At 33.5% G+C, this 19,741-nt stretch overlaps 1 long non-coding RNA gene across 2 annotated transcripts; it reads left to right on the plus strand.

Moving 5' to 3' along the window:
• The first annotated feature begins 3,133 nt into the window (after positions 1–3,133).
• On the plus strand, positions 3,134–15,824 carry LOC135680832 (uncharacterized). 2 transcript variants are annotated; one of them, XR_010515533.2, is made up of 7 exons: positions 3,134–4,535; positions 5,484–5,788; positions 6,520–8,230; positions 8,615–8,711; positions 10,849–10,912; positions 11,366–11,472; positions 13,919–15,824. It is a non-coding gene; the product is annotated as an uncharacterized LOC135680832 (long non-coding RNA). The 2 variants fall into 2 exon arrangements; XR_016144860.1 differs by lacking the exon at positions 13,919–15,824 and having other exon boundaries at positions 11,366–12,300.
• The last annotated feature ends 3,917 nt before the right edge of the window (positions 15,825–19,741 follow it).

Consider the following 19,741-nt stretch of genomic DNA (forward strand, 5'->3'; position numbering starts at 1 on the left):
AATTTTGCCAAAAATATATTTCTTAAATTCTTCAACACTGTGAACGTTGATAGATTAAAATTTCTGACGAATAGATTAATAATTCAAAGCATATCACGCGAGAAATATTTTTGATCAAATTTGATATGAAAAAACACATGTAAGTGGAATGTATAAGCTTATCCTGTTGGAGTGATTGCTTGTTTGCGACTTAACGAGCAGAATGTTGACGTTGCTGAAGCCAACATGCTACATTATTCGCATTTTTCTTGGATTTTTACTTAAAAATATCTGAAACTAAGAGTTCTCAAATGATTTCCCAGCATATCTGTATTATACAACCCTTTACCCAAGGGCAGGCAAAATGCAACTGTTAGCAAGAATAAGAAATTAACTTTTCTGAAGCATAAGTTTCTTTCAAACCGACTATTTCAATCATTTAGAGCGCTGTTGCACCCCCCCCCCTACACCCCAAGGGTTTGCACCTCAACTTGCGCAATGAATTTTGAAAACCATCTTTTGTAGTATAAAATTTCAAAATGGTTTCGAAAAAAACAAACATTATTATGCACACAAAAGTCTTTTGTCTGATACTTTCAGAGTACGTCAGAACATAGATCGAAAGCTCTACGCTTGGAAATATATATCAAGTCGTGGATCAAAATTGGCCAATCAATTTTAGAAAAGGAAACCTGACTATTTGGAGCTTGCTGCTCTAAAGTGCTGAAACTAAGAGGGAGTTTGTGGACAAAATAGTTGATAGTAAATTTAGATTATAAACTGGTTCTGGTGAGGTCGCTTACTTGTAACATAGAAACTTAGATTAGAGAAACACCAATAGCATTTTAATTAGACAATAAAATAATAGGCCTTGGGCTGTAAGGAAATGAATGGCAAGCGCACATACAATATTCATGAGTGGTATTAACCAGTTCACTAGCTAAATATACCCTAACGACAGAACTTGTTTTAAGAAAAATAATCTGCATAAATCAAATTGTAACTGCGGGTGGGTGAAAACACGATAACGAAAATGTCAATATTTAAATGTAAATAATTGAAGACTTTGTGGTTTGTCCAATCTGCTACGGAAATCCAATGTGCTACGGAAATCCAATCTTCTGTTCTCCTTCTTCTGGGGCCTTCGATCGATTCTTAATAACATAGACGATAAAAACCAAATGTGCATTCGCTTCCTCTTTGTATTCAAAAATTTCCAGGCATTCTTGATTCTTTTCTATAAGCAATCGGACACAAGACCAACTGATAGAATCCCCCTGTTAAAATACTTTTATTGGTAAATGTTTGGAAAGCTGCAAAAAAATTGTCAGTGGCTAGGAGCTTTAAATTGAACGACTATTTACAAAGGAGGTTTCTAGAAGGGTCAAGGGACGAGGATTAAACTAAGTGCCATCTCGATGTTTCAGAATATCATTTGAACTTATGTCAGTATCGAAAACACTCTAAAACAGGCTGGATCATTTGGGGGGATCATTTTCTGGGCGCGACCAGCCCTGCGTTTGTGACGCCTTCGCAGAGCCTTTGTGACGCCTTCGTTACCATAGAAAAAGAACACAGACACAGAAAAACCTCGATTCTGTGACACAAGCTTGTCAGAAAATTTTGGGCAACCTCTTTTTGGAAGTCAATTTGCGGCTTCGTTTCTCAAGTAACTACAAGCTCGTTTGTGTGACTTCTTTTCGCTCAGGTTGGCTTTTATGAATCCCTGATAAAAATTATAATTTCACGTTGTCACAAAATCAATAATTTGAGCACTAGCATCCTGAAAACGAACATATTCTAAAATTCTGTTTCTAAGTATCATAAATATCCCTGAGAAAGGGGTTCAATTTTGCCTTAAATCTAAGACATAGAAAATAGAAGAAAGGGTGTATAACATGGGAATCTTAATACGGTTTATAATTTTTCTTTGTTTCGTCTTATTTCAACTACTTGATTTCAAGAAAAAGGGTATAAAACTTCTTTGGTTTCAAAGAAAAGGTTAATCAAATTGGAATCGAATATCAGAGATGATGGTCAGTTTCCAAGACCCTTAGACAAGGGTGCTTACACTTGATAATGTGAGATGACCCACCGGGGATCTGAGTCAAAAGTTTGGTACAAAAAAATTAGAGGTTTTGTAGAAATATTCAAAACGAGGTCGTGGATCCCTCCTCTCTTCCTGTTACTCGCTCGCAAATTATTTCAGGATATTTTTCAAAATCCATTTTTACCTTAAAGAATTCCATATGATGACACTAGTTGCCTAATGTATATATATTGCGTCTAATAGATAGGTAGATGATAGACCCGCCGAGTAAATACTTAGCAATAAATAGAGTAAAGATTTTCCTCCTAAACAATACTCAGCACTTTACATATATTTAATCGATTTTCTTTCGTTGCTGAAATTAGACGCTAAGGAACCTTTTGCAAATATGACAGTTTGTTCAAAATATTTGCAAGTCTTTGTGTTCTGATTCTCAGTTTTTGCTTCATGTCAACCGAAAGTAGATTCGAAAGATGTTATTTAGATGTCATCAGCATCTGACGGTATTCAAAGGTATCTAACAAATGAACGCATTTGCTTTTCGAATAGGTTGCCATGGATATTATTCAACAGACCTGCTGTCATGTTAGCACACCTGTTCGGAGGAAAGGGGGTTCTATTATAATATAAATTAGAAGTAACAAATTGCTACATCGATGAGATCTTTCTTTTTTGAAATTCTTTTTCACTTGTTACTTAGTTACGAGGCTTTAAGAGTAATAATCACAAAAAGTATTAAGCATATAAACAGCCTAAATTTAAAATGTTCGAAGCAGTTTTACAGTAGAAACCCGCATAAAAAAGCCTATTTTTATAAGAACCTTGAGGCTCCAAGTTAATCTTTAAGCCCCATAATTAAGAACCCCCAGGAGGCTGAAATTTGGAAAGGTTCTTATAAATATAAGAAAAAAGGGTTTTAATTGAATTTTTACACCACATTCACACTGGCAAATTAAACCAGTTTAGAATTAAATCAGGCTATAGTATGTTGCATTCTAATTGGACAATCCAACAATACAAATTGATTTGGTTGGTTGAAATTTAACATGAAAAGCAAAGCTGGTTTACGTGTGTCTGTTAGACTTCTCGTGGTGGAAAGCATTGTTAATGTGTGCAAGGCCTGTACGTATATAAGAACTTTGTTAAGAATCTTTAAGACTGGAATTTAGAATAGCAGCCTGTTAATTAAGAATCTATCCAGGCTGCCAGAAAAAAATATAGGTTCTTTTATGCAGGTTTCTATTGTATAACTTTTGTTGTGTTTACCCTACATACCAAAGTTGATGATATCTTATTGACAATTGTCTTTTGTAATGTCAATGAAAAATTACTGAATATATGCTTTGCGAGCATATGAATGATAATTATGGCTCTTTTCTATAAGATAGGATTTGTGACTTTTTCTCCCCGAATCCAGAGAATATACCCTTGAACCTGAAATGCCCATATTGTCATTTAAAAATAGTGCAGTCTGAAAATTAGGTTCTTTTGTTAGAGTTATATTTACTGTATTGTCTCTTAAATTTCCTTGTTCCCCGGCAAGGAAATCCTATTTTAATCGCGTTTGAATTTTCAGCATGTGTTTTTCACCCCCTCCTGCCCTGTTTGCGTATCTGCAACAGTGGTGGGTACGCATTTCTATTGGTCAAAATACTCACATTTTAAAAATGACTCACACAAAAACAAAACATAACAATGTCATCATAGCATGATGTTAAATGACATTCTGCAATTAGAGGGGCTTAGGATTATTACCATATCAATTTGGTTGCAATCCCAAATAACATACCTAATTGAGACGCTTATCGATTGTTTTGCATAGCGGGTTTCTTAATGAGCAAATCACCGGGTAAAGAAGTCAACTACTTTAATGGGACATTGGCAGAAAACTTTCGCATGAAATCAGAGAAATATTGGAAACGAAGTTTAATGCTGGAGACATCTAATAGGAATTCTTCTTTTGAATTAATGTATCATTCTGAGAGGGTCCCTCGCTGCTTTGGGTCTGAGATCACATGTCCCTTGCCCCCAATCAATGTCAAGATCTATATGGCCCCTATATGCATTTGGAACCACCTGTCAGTTGCTAGTCTATCAAAACAAGTAGAGCAACCAGTAGAGAAACAGAATGTCACAACGACAACTCAAAGTTTGATACTTTCTGATCTGTTGCATTGAGCGTTTGTGTTGGGCGAAATCGTTTAATGGAGATGGCTGCGATGGGGTGTTTTTGGCAACGGCTGAAAGCTTCTCCTTAAAAACACTGGGAAATTGCATTATCAAAGGTTATTGCTTCAAGAATAGCATGGTTGTAGAGTGGCATAGCAGATGTGGATTAGCTAGGGGCAAATCAAACACCGTAACAGTGAAATGTTGGTTTTTGTGGCTTGTCGTTTTTCTTTCGCAACTCGTCTCGCGTTTTATAATCTGGGTCGTCCTGGGCAAGTTTCTAGTTTCAAAAAAGATACATTTAGCAAACTCTGCGAAATTCCTGACAAGCATAAAGGTACCTAGACACTAGATTATCTAGTCGCGTCTTTTATCATTTCCAGCCTTGAAAATACCCCTTCAGCCTTGAATGATGTCAAATGTGATGAAAAGGCAGTTTAATTCAACCAATTGAACCATTACAAAGACGGTCTCTTAAGACTAACTCATCAACCGAAGCTTCTGAAGAAAAAAGGGTTCTCAGAAAGCACAACCACGTACAGTAAAATTGATTTCCCCCTCCTTAGTAAATTCTTAGAGGGCGCTTAGCAACTGCTGGAGCTTCTCATCGTAGAACATCTTTTTGAAGAACACCGAAATACGCGTAGCAGTCTCGAAGGGTTAGCTAAGCCTAATTTTTCGACGGGGACGGACTATTTTGGTTGAAAAATTTGGACCCTTAATTCCTCTCATGTATGAAAAAATGTGACCCATATTTCTACAAAGCAAATAACATTTTTGAAACACAACAAAATCATCAAACAAATTGTCCATGTCCTTTGCCCAAAGTTACTATATTATACATATTTCATACTTTCATTTTTAACTGGACATTAATTTTAGTAATGCCAAATCTCCATCCTAATAATTTTGCAATATTTTCCCAAAATGGTACTGCATGTTTTTTTAATGGTTCCGATAGCTCCGCACATATTTCAAAAACTACCGATAATTCCGCGTTTTTCAGAAAGAAGGTTCCCGTAAATAATGGCACGTGCTCGTACCTTCGAGGTTCCAAAGAATGAATGTTCGAAATAAAAATGACCAATAAAATAAAAAAGTCCCTACATTCTAGAAATAAAAATTAGATTAGCTACAAACCACTGAATTAAATACAAGATTTTATCGAATTTTGGGTTCCTCAAAGAAACTTATTTCCTGGGCATTTTGTGCCTTCCCTCTCGCTATGCTTATGCAAATATATTTATCTATTTAATAGTAATCTAATTTTTCAACTCAACTCCAGAGCTCTTGCTACGTTGGTCTGGTGTCCCTGTAAATCACAAGAGAGGTAAACAGAATTGAGTTGAATCAATGATTTGTCGGCGGGAGACTTTGAATTTGCGCGGGCTGTCCCAGAAGAGTTTTCAAAAACGCTTTGCAGATCCCAAGACGACATTTTATATTGTTTCATTCTCTCCATTCGCTGGTCTCCGTGGAATGTGGACATATAAATACTTTGGATCTCCATCTGCTCGTCCTTTGCCTTTCAAGCTCAGTACTCGAAAGTAGATCCATAACACCTTTAGGCAAATTTAGGCCCACAAAATGGTGAGTCGCTTGTCAAAAAGAATCGACCCTTTACAAATTCAATTATGCATTAACTATGTTATAATTTACGTAAATCAGTTTTAGCGTTGTATGCTGCAAAATGCTTCAATGATGTGTATTTCCCCCTTAGTGTCTTATAGCTTGCCTTTTATAATTTTAATAATTTCTGTTTCGAAAGTAACAAAATTTCAGTGTCACAAAGCAAAGCATTTGAGCATTACTTAGTTACAAAAACAGTAAAATTTTGACATGTTCAATTCCATATCAATGCTTTTCAGGCCCGTCAGAACCGGGGGGAGGCTGGAGTTTCATTTAATATGATTCAAGAGCTTTTTCTCTAGCCACAATTCCTGCTTTTTGAATATATTACGTGTCAGATAAGCACCCCCCTCCCCCCCCCACTCTAAACAATGTCAAATTTTTTATAAGCAACCTTAGAAATATGCCCTCTTTCTTTAGCACTATGCTTTGAATCCACCAAAAAGTTTGTATTTTTAAATAACAACTTTGTACATTTAAAAAAGTATAATTTCGATGCTCTGAGCATAACTCTTCATCAGGTGATACAACATGCTAAACTACATTGATTTAAATACACCCCCGGACCTTTTTCCCAGAAAAATTAAAAATAGCAATCAATTTCATCTGATGCAAAATATTATTTTGTTTTATCAATCAGATTTGTAATCATTATGCTTGCCACCTTTCTAATTTTCTTTTTTTCATTTTAGCAACAAACTTGTAGCTGATATCAGGTACGTTGTTTGTGTATTATTGTAGAAGGATTACCAAATAATTTAGGGATATTATATTAAAATTTAATTTGATAATTGCAATTTTCTAGTTTCTAGTTTTTTCCTTGAAATCTTAACATTTTGTCTTTATAAGTAATTGGATATAATTGCTGTCAAAGGATGCTCAAGAGTCAAAAAAAGTTTTAGCCTATTTCAAATTCTGACAGTGTTTTGGCATCATAAGTGAATAAATATATTTCGGAAATGTTTGAAAGTTCAGTTATATGATTGGAAAAAAATTCAAAGAAAAATTTGGTTTGAATTTTTGATTAATTTTCTGGTAAGGAATAATTTTCACATCTGTAAAAAATGTACACAAGTTAATTTCTGTTACATATAAAAGCACTTGTAGAGGTCAGCCTTGATAAAACATAGAACAATGCAATGCAATCATTATTTGAATTTCTTAAACTTTCTCAAATTTCTATGTTTTGTCAAAAATTCAAGCAAATTTATCATTGACTTATCTTGAAACTGAATCCATTTTCAAGAAATTGTGTCTTGGACGTAAAAGTTTCAATTGCCCCTTGGATTTACTTAAGTTGTTTTGACTTGGATTTGATGGTGTTGATTTGGATCTGTGTTGATGGTGGTTATGGTTTCGTATTTAGGGACTGGTGCTTTTGTGGTTTCATGAAGGTGGAAGTTGTGGTAGTTAAGACATCTTTGGTAATCCAAGGGGCATAATCACAAATACATTAATTTTTTCCAAGTTTAGAAAATGGATCTGTTCCATGAAAAGTCATCTTGTTAACAACATATTTGCAGCAAAAAATTTGAAATCCTTTGATATCTTTTTTGGCATTTTAAAAAGAACTATTTGAAGAATCCTTTGATATCTTTTTTCAAAGTTACTCGCATCAAATGGTACCAGTGTCCAGATTAAAATATATTTGAACTTGATAAATGCTGCTTTCAATTTGCACATTATCAAGCAAATATACTTTTCAATTTCTCAGTACTTTCGTTTGTATATGTGAGGCAGCAGAGTGCAACTCCAACATTACAAGCTGAAACTTAACTAACTAGGTACTCAGTTTGTACCTTATTTTTCTGTCTCCAGATTTATCAAAACAAACATGGAGTTTGGGTTTATTTCTAGGCCATTTCTCTTCAAAATTTCAGATTAAATGGGTTTATTTAATTTACTCAAAAGATTTACCCAAGAGAGAGTTAATTTGTTGATGCATTTTCAAAGAACAGAAACTGTTGGTTATTCTTTGACAATGTTGCATTAGCATTTCCTTAAAGCAAAGGAAAATATGCCTGATCAAATATATGCAATCATAATTTTGTTTGCACTATTATCCATAATGTATGAAATATCTTAAATCTTAGAATGAGACAACACTTTGAAATATTGGTGAACTTTTTAATTCAATTATTGCTACAAAATCATCTCAATAAATATACTCAAAGTACTTAGAAACATTTTGCATTTGAGTATTCCTCATTTCTCATTTCTTTTACTCTCTTCTTTTTCAGGTTTTGGTGCTCCTTTTTGACAATTTTTGGATCAATTTTTCAACTACACATAAATTTTCTACAAAATATCTTGTACTCTAATGATTCTTTGTCCTACAGCTTTAATAAGACACAATTCATTGACAGAGTGCAAAACAGAGAATCTTTCGTTCAATTCCTTTTGGTAAGCATAAATTTGAAAGTTTTGTCACCATTGAAAACAATGTTAAATTCATTGACTGATTTATTATTACAAATATTATGAATAATGTTTAATTATAACATTTGATTTCCATGTCCAAATTACTAACTGTTGTTGTTGATAAGACCATAGTCAATAGAAGAAACTCTGGTCTGGAGGCCTTTTGTTTGATTCCTTGTTTACAAAATGAACTTGCGTCCTATGCCGGGATATGTCTTATACACAGCAAAATCCATTAATTTCTTGTTTGAAGTCCTGACCTGGATAATTTGATAAGCTTACTAAGATTTTGAAAAATCATTCTTTGATGCGAAATTTTTTAACTGGTTTTGTTAAACTACTTTTACTTTTACGATCTTATTGCAGACCCTTACTATCTCAAATCAAACATTTCACATGCTGATGAAGCATATGGACATGGTTCAAAATGTTAATTGTCAAAAGGGGATCAGAAAAGTTGCTGGTGAGTTTTTAACATCGATATTTGCTTTGTCAATTTATAATCTAAGGATGTCACAAGATATGTTCTGAATTCATGCAAAAATATAATAGTTAGGTTCACAGCATGCAAAGAACAAGTTTAATGTATCTTATTTCAAACACCCATTAGTTCTTTCAAGTATTATGGTACAAAAGAACATTATAGACCCCAAGCCTGGTACAAATAGAGTTAAATGTCGAGCCATCTCAGAAAGCTGAGGTCCATCTTGAAAAAGTTTTACTGTTGTTTAATGGTTACTAACAGTCATACCTATCTTTATGTCTTCTACATTGTCACCATGAAGTTGGAAATGTGGTTTCTAATTGTTTTGATATACTGAATGAAAGACAGGGTAATGTGTACACAAGCAAATCTATATCTAACAAACATCTCCTAATATGGTGAACACTTCTTCTCATAACTTGAAAGCTGTTCTAGCACCATCTCAGATTTTCATGAAATTTTGTGACAATATCTACCTATGTAAAAAGAAACATCTTGAAAGTTGCAGCTTGATATCTTATAGCATACTAAAGATATTGTTCTTGGAGGTGGAAATAACATTTTTGCAATCTTTGAGATCCAATTTTTCTTGATCCAATAACAATTAAGCTTCCTCAAAATTGATATTCTAGAATGTTTTTGGAAGCAGTATCAGAGAGAAATAAGAAAAAATTTAATTCTTCAAGATGTGGTCCATAATGGCAACCTAAAAACGCTTAAAAATTTACTTTCGGAAGTAACAATTCCAGTTTTAAATGGCCAGGGTTTAAATTTGAATTACCTTATTGTAGAAAAACTTATTTTTTATGTGTCTTTTGAAAAAGGGAACTATTATTTTTGAGCAAATCAAAAGAAAGAAATCATTATTTCAGAAGTTATGTGGCTCTTAAAATGGTTCTTTTCATAATGTTAAAATTCAAGATAAAAAAACTCTCAATACATGACAGCCTAGAGAAAATACACAACAAAGCAATCATTTGAATTTTTGAAGCTTTCTCAAATTCCTTTGCTTTTATCAAAAACCCAAAAAAATTATCTTTTACTTACCTTGAAATTTGAATCCATTTTCAAGAAATTATGTCTTGGACGTAAAAGTTTCAATTGCCCCTTTGATTTACTAAAGTTGTTTTGACTTGGATTTTGATGGTGTTGATTTGGATCTAGGTTGATGGTTGTTATGGTTTGGTATTTAGGGCCTGGTGCTTTTGTGGTTTCATGAAGTTGGAGGAAGTGGTGGTAGTTAAGGCATTTTTGGTAATCTAAGGGGCATAATCACAAAAATATTAAATTTTTCCAGGTTTGATGAAATGGCTTTGTTCCATGAAAAATCTTTTTCAGCATCAAATTTTGCAGTAAAAAACTTGCATGCCTAGCATTTCTTTTTTGACATTGTTGAAGTGTCAAGTATCAAGTTTCATTATCCAGTGTCCAAGACTTATGTTTGTATGTGATATAACAGAGTGAAGCTTCAAAGAGATACTCTAAAAGTTAAACTGAAACTAAACTAACTGGCTATATTTTTAGTGTACCCAATTTATACCTGATTGCTCTGTCTCCAGATTTATGTAAAGTAATGTGGAATTTTGTTAATTTCTTGGCCATTTAACTTTATATCACAAGGATTTAATAAATTTACTCAAACATTTTTCCCCAAAAGGAATTTAATTGGCTTATTAATTTTTAAAGAACAGAAATTCTTAGTAATTCTTTGACAATATTTCTTTAGCATTGATTTTATTTAGTAAATTACTCAAAGCAAAGATAAATATGCCTAAATAGATACATAACATCATAATTTTGTTCGCACATTTATCCATTGTGTATGAAATATCTTCAATATTAGAATGAGACAATACTTTGAAATATAGGTGAACCTTAACTTAATTATTACCAAAACCAGCATCTCAATCAATATACTCAACGTACTTAGAAACATTTCAATGCATTCAACTACAATTTACTCACTTCTTTTCTTCTCTTCCTTTTCAGTTTTTGGTGCTTCTTTTTTCGACAGTTTTTGTAATTTTGGCTCTATTTTTAAACTCTGAAGTTTTTGGAATAACTCTGAAGTCTTCAACACCATTTCTTGTACTCTAATGATTCTTTTTTACTACAGCTTCCATAAGACAGGTCATTGACAGATGGAAAAAACAAATGATGTCCTATTTGACTCACTTTTGGTAATTATAAATGTTTTTTATCACCCTTGAAGCAATGAGAAATTCATTGACTGATTTTATTGTTACAGATGTTTCGAAGAATGGTTAATAATAGCATTTCATCTTAATATCAAAATTACTGTATTTCGTGTATAAGACCCACCTTTTTTGGAATTATTATTATCTTATCAATTTGGTAACATCATCTTTTTTACACTCTCCTTTTAAGGCAAACTGTATTTTTTTGGAGAAATTTTACAATATTGAGAGCGCCTGATCCCTTAATTTGATTTACCACGCTTTTACAGAATTTTTGGTAAAAACAATTTTCTTAGAATTTAAACATGGAATTAAGGGTGCGTTCCATACAAGTCTTGAGCTTGATTTAGATTTGATATGCAACTTTGAAAAATCATTCTTTGATGCGAAATTTTTAACTCGTTTTGTTAAACTACTTTTAAAATTTTATTTCAGACCTTCACCATCTTAAATACAACGTTTCACATGCTGTTGGAGCATACGGACCTGGTTCAAACTCAACTCTCAAGTTTAGATTGGCAAGAGGATAAGAAAAATTGCTGGTGAGTTTTTAACATTGATTTTTATTTTTCAAATTATGCTCTAAGGATGTTACAACTTCGTCATATACATTGATTTTATACAGAGATTTGCTAGTTGCTTTGGAGTGCACTTTCCCATTGTGAAAAGAACAATTTCAATATGTTTTATTTCACGCACGCATTAGTTCTTTCAAGTTTGATGTTACGCAAGAACATTATTTCTAAGTAGATCCCAACCTTTGTACGAGGAGGGCTAGAAACCGAATTTTCAACCTGAAGAAAGGGCAAGGGAGAGGAGAGCTAAGTTCCGTCTTGATAAAGTCCTAACAGAGATACCAATTGTTGCAATAATGGTTTCAATATACGGAATGAAGGCTCGGTTATTTGTACTCCAGCAAAGTAAACATCTCCCATATTTTCTAATTAAAGATTAACTTTGATAAGAACATTTCAAAATTTTTGCGATGGGCATCTGGATCTATTTAAAGATTAAAATTTTTTTTTCATGACTCGTAAGCTCTTATAGCATCACAGTTCTCATGTCTCTCATGTCATATGTAACTGGCTTTAAGATATTAACAAATGATGAATTGATACAATTGAAATAACATCGTCAGTACGATGGTCATAATACGTACGTTCTAGCGTTAGCACATCTTCACCAGTAGTTCATATCATGATAACACATCTCCCAGCAATGCGATCTAAAGTATGTTTTAATCATTATAAATAGATATTATTTATTATATGATTTACAGTTTCCTTATCTGAGGCTAACAAACTTCAAAAAAGGGAAGGACATGATCTTTAACTAGCCTGAAGGCATAACAAGAGTTGTATTGTATTTGCAGTCATTTTAGTCTGTTTAGGATAATTATAAGAATAATATTTAGGTTCTCAGTCCAGCATTCAAGTCTTTTCAGATACCAATCTTAACCGTTTTACTCTTGTATTTACCCTTTACAAACCTCAAGTTTCATGTCATAAATTACAGAAAATATATATTCTGTTCTTTTAAAAATATTTATAAGAATATTTTGTAAAGTAATTATTGTTTCATAAATTTAGGGCTCTACAAGATTAATAGATTTTTATTTTGTTTAAAGTCCTTCTCAACCATTCGTTTATCCCATTCTAAACATACTTTTCTATATTTTTTTTATTCGTTTAAAACACAAAAATACACATTTCTGTTGAATAACGGTCATGGCTGAAATATTTTCTCATATTTAAGAAGTTTTTCAAATCTTTCAGGTTCTACCTAGTCTCTAAGTGTTGCTTTTACGCTTGTATTGACCCCCATAATCTTAAAATTCAAGCCTTATTTTGAGAATATTTAGAATTCTGTTATGTCTCTCACGTTGTGAAAAGAACAATTTAAATATGTTTTATTTCAAACACGCATTTTCAACCTGAAGAAAGGGCAAGGAAGAGGAGAGCTGAGTTCCGTCTTGATAAAGTCCTAACAGAGATACCAATTGTTGCAATAATGGTTTCAATATTCGGAATGAAAGGCTGGGCTATTTGTATTCCAGCTATTATGTCAAAGTGGGCCCTGTCCCCTACCCCTTTTCCACTATGCCCCTGCTTTATACCTTTTAGTCTCTCTACCCACTCGGAATCTTAGGTTGAATACTTAAGCAAGGAGTTTTTAATTCAACAAGATTTTCATTCATTTATAGGTATACGAGTGGTTTTAATCTTAGCAAGTTTATTTTGATATTGAATGTAGAATTCTTTAAAGGCTAAATTATAATTATTTACACGACGCTTCTCGTACCAACCTCAAATATCATGTAATAAATTTACATTCTTGTTTCTATACCGTTTCAGTACTTATTCTTGTTTAGAAACTAAAGTTGAAAATGTAGGAATTTACAGTGCTCATAGTACACCTAAAACTTCGTTACCACTTCATACTAAATTCAAAATCCATTTCAAAAGCTTCTCCCAGAAACCTTAAATAAATATTTTTATTTCGTTTCCAATCATGTTAATTGTTTTTGGATACGACGTCATTTCTTAGTAGAAGGAATTTTTTTAATATATTATGATCAACTGTCAGGCTAATATACAAAAACAATATATAACATCCCAACACAGAAATTACCGAGTTTAATGATTGTGAAAATTATTCATGAAATTATTTCTCACTTACATTTCATTTACATGATATTGCTTTAAGTTGTGTAGTTAACTGTGAATATTGGCCTATTTGATATACTCTTTACATCTAAATTAAGATGTTTTGTAAAAGCTATTTATTTTTTATTTTCAATTTGAGAAATTTATCCTAAAAAGGTAACAGGTATTAAACGATTCAGCTTAATTTTCCCAATAGCGTTCATTCAGAGATGACCTCAGACGTGCTATACATAATTTTCTCTGTTTATGATTTATTTTGGAAAGACAATTTTTGTCATTTGTTTTACAAGATGTTTATTAATTCCAATTTTTGTTTATGCAGAATATAAAACAAAGCGTAAAAGAAGTGGAAGAAGATGTTAAAAGAGAGAACTGAGGACATGACAAGTTAAGTTTTATTCTTCTTCAATTTTTATATATTTAATACCCTCATGTATTTTGGAAATATATTTTGTATCTTATCTAGCACTATTTTTCAACAATTTAAGTAGGCCTACCACTTGGATTGTGTTTTTTATCAATTAAGAAGGCTATGTGCTCTAAAACTGTTGCGAATTAGCTGTGTCCTTAGAATTGGCAAAATGACAAACTGGCTCGACAAAATTAGAATGAGCCTTTTGGTATAGATAATTAGCTTAAAATTTAACAGCATTCTTACTTTTCGCGGTATCGTAAATGGGTTATTAAATAAAAGTATTTAGAGGTCTTAGCTTCAAAGAAATTTTCTGATTGTCAATATTTATGTTATTATGAACGTTTTCGAAATTATATTGACAGTTTTAAAAGTGTTTTATGAAAATTAGAGTGAATTTTTTTAATAAACTGTTACTCGACTTATTTTGACATGGCAGGGCTCTACGCAGTATAAGTAGGTACAAAATGTGTCCAATGTAGGGTTTAAGTATCAGAGTAGGTTTCTTGGCAAATAGAAAATCTTAACTAGGTTTGAGGTAATTTTTAGAAGGTAGTATTCATTCTTATAGAAATTTGTTATATCTTGAATGGTTTCTACAAAAGAGACCTTTGTTTTGGTACTTCTAATAACAGCTATTTCAAAGTGCTTGCAGATATTTCAGTCTCCATTTGCTGGCCATTGGTTTGAGGTTCTGAGTTGTTCGATGATATGATTGTGTTGGTATGGTGGTTTGGTAGTCGTTGTGATTGATAAATTGGTTGATTTGGTGTTGAAGAGGCGACCCAGTACCGTGGAGAATGTTTTACTGCAAGCACTAAAATCAAAATCAATTGCTAAAAGGTGCAATTTTTGAGAAAAAAACGATCATATATGTCAAAGTACCAGCTTTAAAAATTGACCCAAAATGCATCTTTAATGTCTTTTAAAAGGAAAGGCAAGTTTACGCCAATCTTATGGTCTATCGCATAGTTTTAGTTATCTTGTTCATGTACTCATGCCTTTTGGTGACAAACGAATATTGTATTAGTGCGGATACTCAGTTCCCGAGAAAAAAGTGAAAATCTAGATCCCACTGCTTTCATAGCATAAATAGGCTAAAGAAAGATGATGAAATTTCAGGCGCAAAATGGAAATTATGGGAGGAGTGTTTTTTAAATCTAATCCATTTTAAAGTGAAACAAAAATGATCGAAAATCAAAAAGTGTTGTTTCTCACCAAAGGTAGAACTTGACTTGCATGGAGACAACCGGTCTCTTGAGAAAAACACAAACATGATTGCACGAGAAATGGCACTCTTTTTTATGCAGTGTGGATAGAATGCAAAGTGTAATGATTATAGGCTTGGATGATTCCGTCGCTGAGAAAGTAAACAAGGATATCTAAGACTAACTTTTACCACGTGCATGGATTTCGGATCTTGTAGTTCTAATTTATTGCTTCATGGACGATTATTTTTCGATTTTGCTGGCTTCTTGTTTATTTTTTGCAGACCGCAGCAAGATTTGAAGGCAGCCATATTGGTAAAGCTGAATTAATTGTGAAGATTGGAAGATACAAGAACACTTTATCGAGATATTGGACTTTTATCGAAAAGACTTTGTTGTTAGTTTGTAATTTGCAATCGGTACTTTCTCGCTAATTTCGCTTGCATCCAAACCAAGATTTTTGCTACAAGAGGTGACCCGAAGGAGCATTGCCACATATATTATGATAATCAAGATTTCGATTTGAAGAAGCCAAGAGACAATTTATGACATATTAGTTTCGCACTGTGAAGGATAGGATTCGAATCCAGTTCCCAGGTAAATAAATTTAGACCTTGCATATGTACCCGTACCCTACAGGTAATTTCGGTCATTGTATCTTTGCACATATCCACTTCCCACACCCTCTTAGCTAAGTCGATTAGAGAATATAAAACCCCTCTTCGAATCCAAGATCTCTAGCTTATAGATAGACTATTAAGCATCCCCTCCATTTTCAGTAGCTCATTTTAGTCAGTTTAACCATAAGATAATCGATACAGGACTGCTAACGACCCTACCCTTCTCCATAGAACCCTCTTTATCATAATCGTAGTTTGATATCGTATTGCGAGAGTGTATCGATACTTAGTTAGGTTAATTATTTCTAGTTAGTCATTAAGTAACTTTGTAACTTTTGAAGGCATATTCTTCTAATGGGTGTGAACAAGGCGCCTGTTCGCATCTGTTTTTAGAATAGGCCTTTCTCGTTTAATTAGTTTGTATTTGTATTTTAATGTATTTAATTAGTTGCTTAGGAGACTGTTTTCGGTGTTATGTTAGTGGTTATGTTAGCACGGTGTTTTAATCGAGGGGTTAACGGGAAGGAGTTCTTCTCTTTTTTGTTGACCCTTTGCTTAAAACACCATGTTAACATAACCCCTAACACAACATTCGAAGGGTTTTCTTGGCAGGGTGTTTTAATCGAAGGGTTAACAAGGGGGACTTCTTTCCTTCTTGTTAACCCTTTGCTTAAAACACCATGCTTAGACAAACCCCTTTCGAAAACAATCTCCTCGGCACTAAAGTAGAACTTAACATTGTAAGTAGAGTAAGATCGCTTGAATGAAGAGGAGAAAATCGAGCAAAAATTCTTTCTGACCCCCGTCTTTTGACCGGTCCAAACGAGGCTGTAACCCCCCGTCTTCGGTGGGCATCAAAACGAGGCTAATCGGGCTAAAATGAACGAATCTGATTGGTTAAGAACAATTGAAAAGACAATAGAAATATCTAAATGATGATTGGTCAGAAAACAATAGAAAATTTGAATTGAAGGGCTCTGATTGGTTAGTAAACAATAGAGTGAGACCGTAATGGCTCAATTTGATTGGTCGAAAGACAATGGTGGCCGCCAGTGGCCGCTGTTTCTTAAATTTTCGCTATATTGTAGGTGACGGCCCTTGCCCGCAGCCACCAAAAAGGCTCAAATGGAGCCATCTGATTGGTTGAAAACAATGACCTGTCAATCATTTACGGCTCCCAGCCGCATTTTTAGAGCCACCGTTTAGGGGCATGGCCGCCGTAGAAGAACAATGGAAAACCTTCGATCGCCAACGGAATTTTCTAATAGAAAGACGGGGGAATATCTTTTCAATTTCTATAGAAATCTATAAAGGCTCTTATAGAAATAGCCAAAGGTTTTCTGAGTCAAGACAAAAGAAACATGATCAAACTTCAAAGACAATTTTCAATGAAAACAAACAAATTTTTTTGATTGAACAATAGTTGTATGACTTAAAAACAAAGAAGTTCGGGGGTAAATTGAATAGATTTAAATCGAAATTACAATGGAAAACGGGGGTAAATTGAATAGATTTAAATAGAAAAGACAATCGAAAATCGGGGGTAAATTGAATAGATTTAAATTGAAAATACAATGAAAAATCGGGGGTAAATTGAATTGATTTAAATCGAAAATACAATGGAAAACGGGGGTAAATTCAATAGATTTAAATTGAAAATACAATGGAAAATCGGGGGTAAATTGAATTGATTTAAATCGAAAATACAATGGAAAACGGGGGTAAATTCAATAGATTTAAATCGAAAATACAATGGAAAACGGGGGTAAATTCAATAGATTTAAATCGAAAATACAATGGAAAACGGGGGTAATTTCAAAAGATTTGAGACTAAAATATAATAGTAAATCGGGGCTCAATTCAATAAAAGTTACGAAAAAATAGAACAGGAATGGAACGATAATTTTCGCATTTGAAATATAAAAACTGAGAAGTTGATTCTTGAGAAAACGCAAACTGGAGCACAACATAGACGAATTTGTATCGTAAAAAGTCTTCAAATTCTAAAGGGACGAAAGAGCTTTTCAGAGGCAATAAAATAAATTCAAATATCGCAGTTTAACAGAGTTAATATGGAATGCGGGGTGACCTTGAGGGGGATTAAAGCTACCAGAAGGGAAATGCTGAAGGCTGTAAATAGGGGTTTGCCTATAAGGGGTTTTCCAACTCAACATCAAAATATATGTCAGTACTCAAATATGTTCCAAATTAGTAAATACAAGTCCCGGTGTTTGAAAGTTCGAAAGCTGGAAGGAGAACCATCTTCGCTTCGAGCGCACGTGGCTTAAGTATTTTAAGTCTTCCGCAAATATTTCACAAGCGCTATATAGCGAATTACCTGCAAACAAGTGAAAAATGTCTTAGTATTTTGCTCCAGCACTAATCGATATGAAAGATCTAAAACGAAATTGGTTGAAGATTTCTCACCTTGTCATGCCATGCATCTTCACGATCAAGAGTTGAAATCATACCAAAACGTGTCCATAGATGATCACAAATATCCAAATGGCATCAGGATACGAATTCGATATTTGCTAGCTTCTAAGTGGCAGATGCAAAGTAAATAAATCCGAATTCTGAACGGCAATTTTCAATACATGGCAGGTCGTAGCAGCCCCAGCGTGGCTATCGGTTGGTGTGAGGGCTTCTTGGTCTGTTCCAAAGAGAACCCGTGCTCAAGATCTAAAATATCAACCTGTTATCATTTCTTTTAATATCTTCCATCCGAACTTTTTAACTTGAGTTCTAAAAAGTAAACAAACGATTGACAACAACATTGGATTTGATTAATTTTATTTTTCGTGATCCAGACCACGTTCGTAGGTGTAAAATATCTTTGTTTTCCAATTGAAAAGAGCTGCTTGAAATTCAAAAGAGGGGCATGCTGCAATTGTGAGGTTGAAAACCTGTGGCAATGTACTGCAAAATGCCAGTTTTCCGAGGTGAAACGTAGTCAAAATTCGCTAGAAAAACACAGTGAATAAGATAAAATAAGACTGTTTGTTTGTGGAGTGGTACTCCAGATTTCTAAAGCAACTAAAATGCACTAACATTTGATTTTGAAAGAGCGAAGGTTTGAAAAACTAATTTGAGAAATGAAGAAATTGACAATGCTTTGAGTTATGCAAGAAAAGCAATCAATAAATTTGGCATTTCAGACTGGATTTTGTGACAGCGTGCAGGGTCTTAGAGCTGAAGTCAGCCTTGGGGCCTGTACCCTTAGGTTTTGAAAGTACATAGCATCAGTGCATAATCATAATAATAACTTTATTACAGTGTCTTATATATTTAGCACTCCTGCTTATTGGGGACACTATTAACACACAATCTTTTAAAAACTTAATCTATAAAAACAAGATAAAATAATCATATTCTATCTTGATAAAAAGTAGTATAAAGAAGTCTGATTTCAAGAAAAATTACACAGACTTCATTGTTCATTGCATGGAACGAATGACTCGAATAAGCTTTTGACTTTCCATAAATTTGTAACAAGTGACCTCAGTGAAAAAATCGTTATGCCAATTTTTCTTTGTTCGATCATAACTATTAAAATTAATATAACAGCAAAGGGTCAGTGAAGCAAATAACAGGAGAGGGGTAATTTGCGATGGGGGATATAAAGAGAAAGTCAGAGTAGCAGAAGCACTGCTTACTTTTGGATAACTATTTTGAGAAATGCCAAAATTAGACAGAATAAAGTTCATATTCATTAATCACTAAGACTCAAAAATACAGAAAGGGAAACAAAAAAACAAGAATTCTAGAAAAGCTGATATTCAGTTTAGTCTAGCTTTTGTGGCTAAGATTTTAGCATTTTCAAAACAATTAGTTAATACTGATTGCACGGGCCGCTGTGAGTCCTGACTGCCAAATTAAAAGCCCCGAGTCCTGACTGCCAAATT

Source organism: Rhopilema esculentum, chromosome 18, assembly GCF_057945365.1.
Source record: "Rhopilema esculentum isolate cy_ngs chromosome 18, ASM5794536v1, whole genome shotgun sequence".
NCBI classification, from domain to species: Eukaryota; Metazoa; Cnidaria; class Scyphozoa; order Rhizostomeae; family Rhizostomatidae; genus Rhopilema; species Rhopilema esculentum.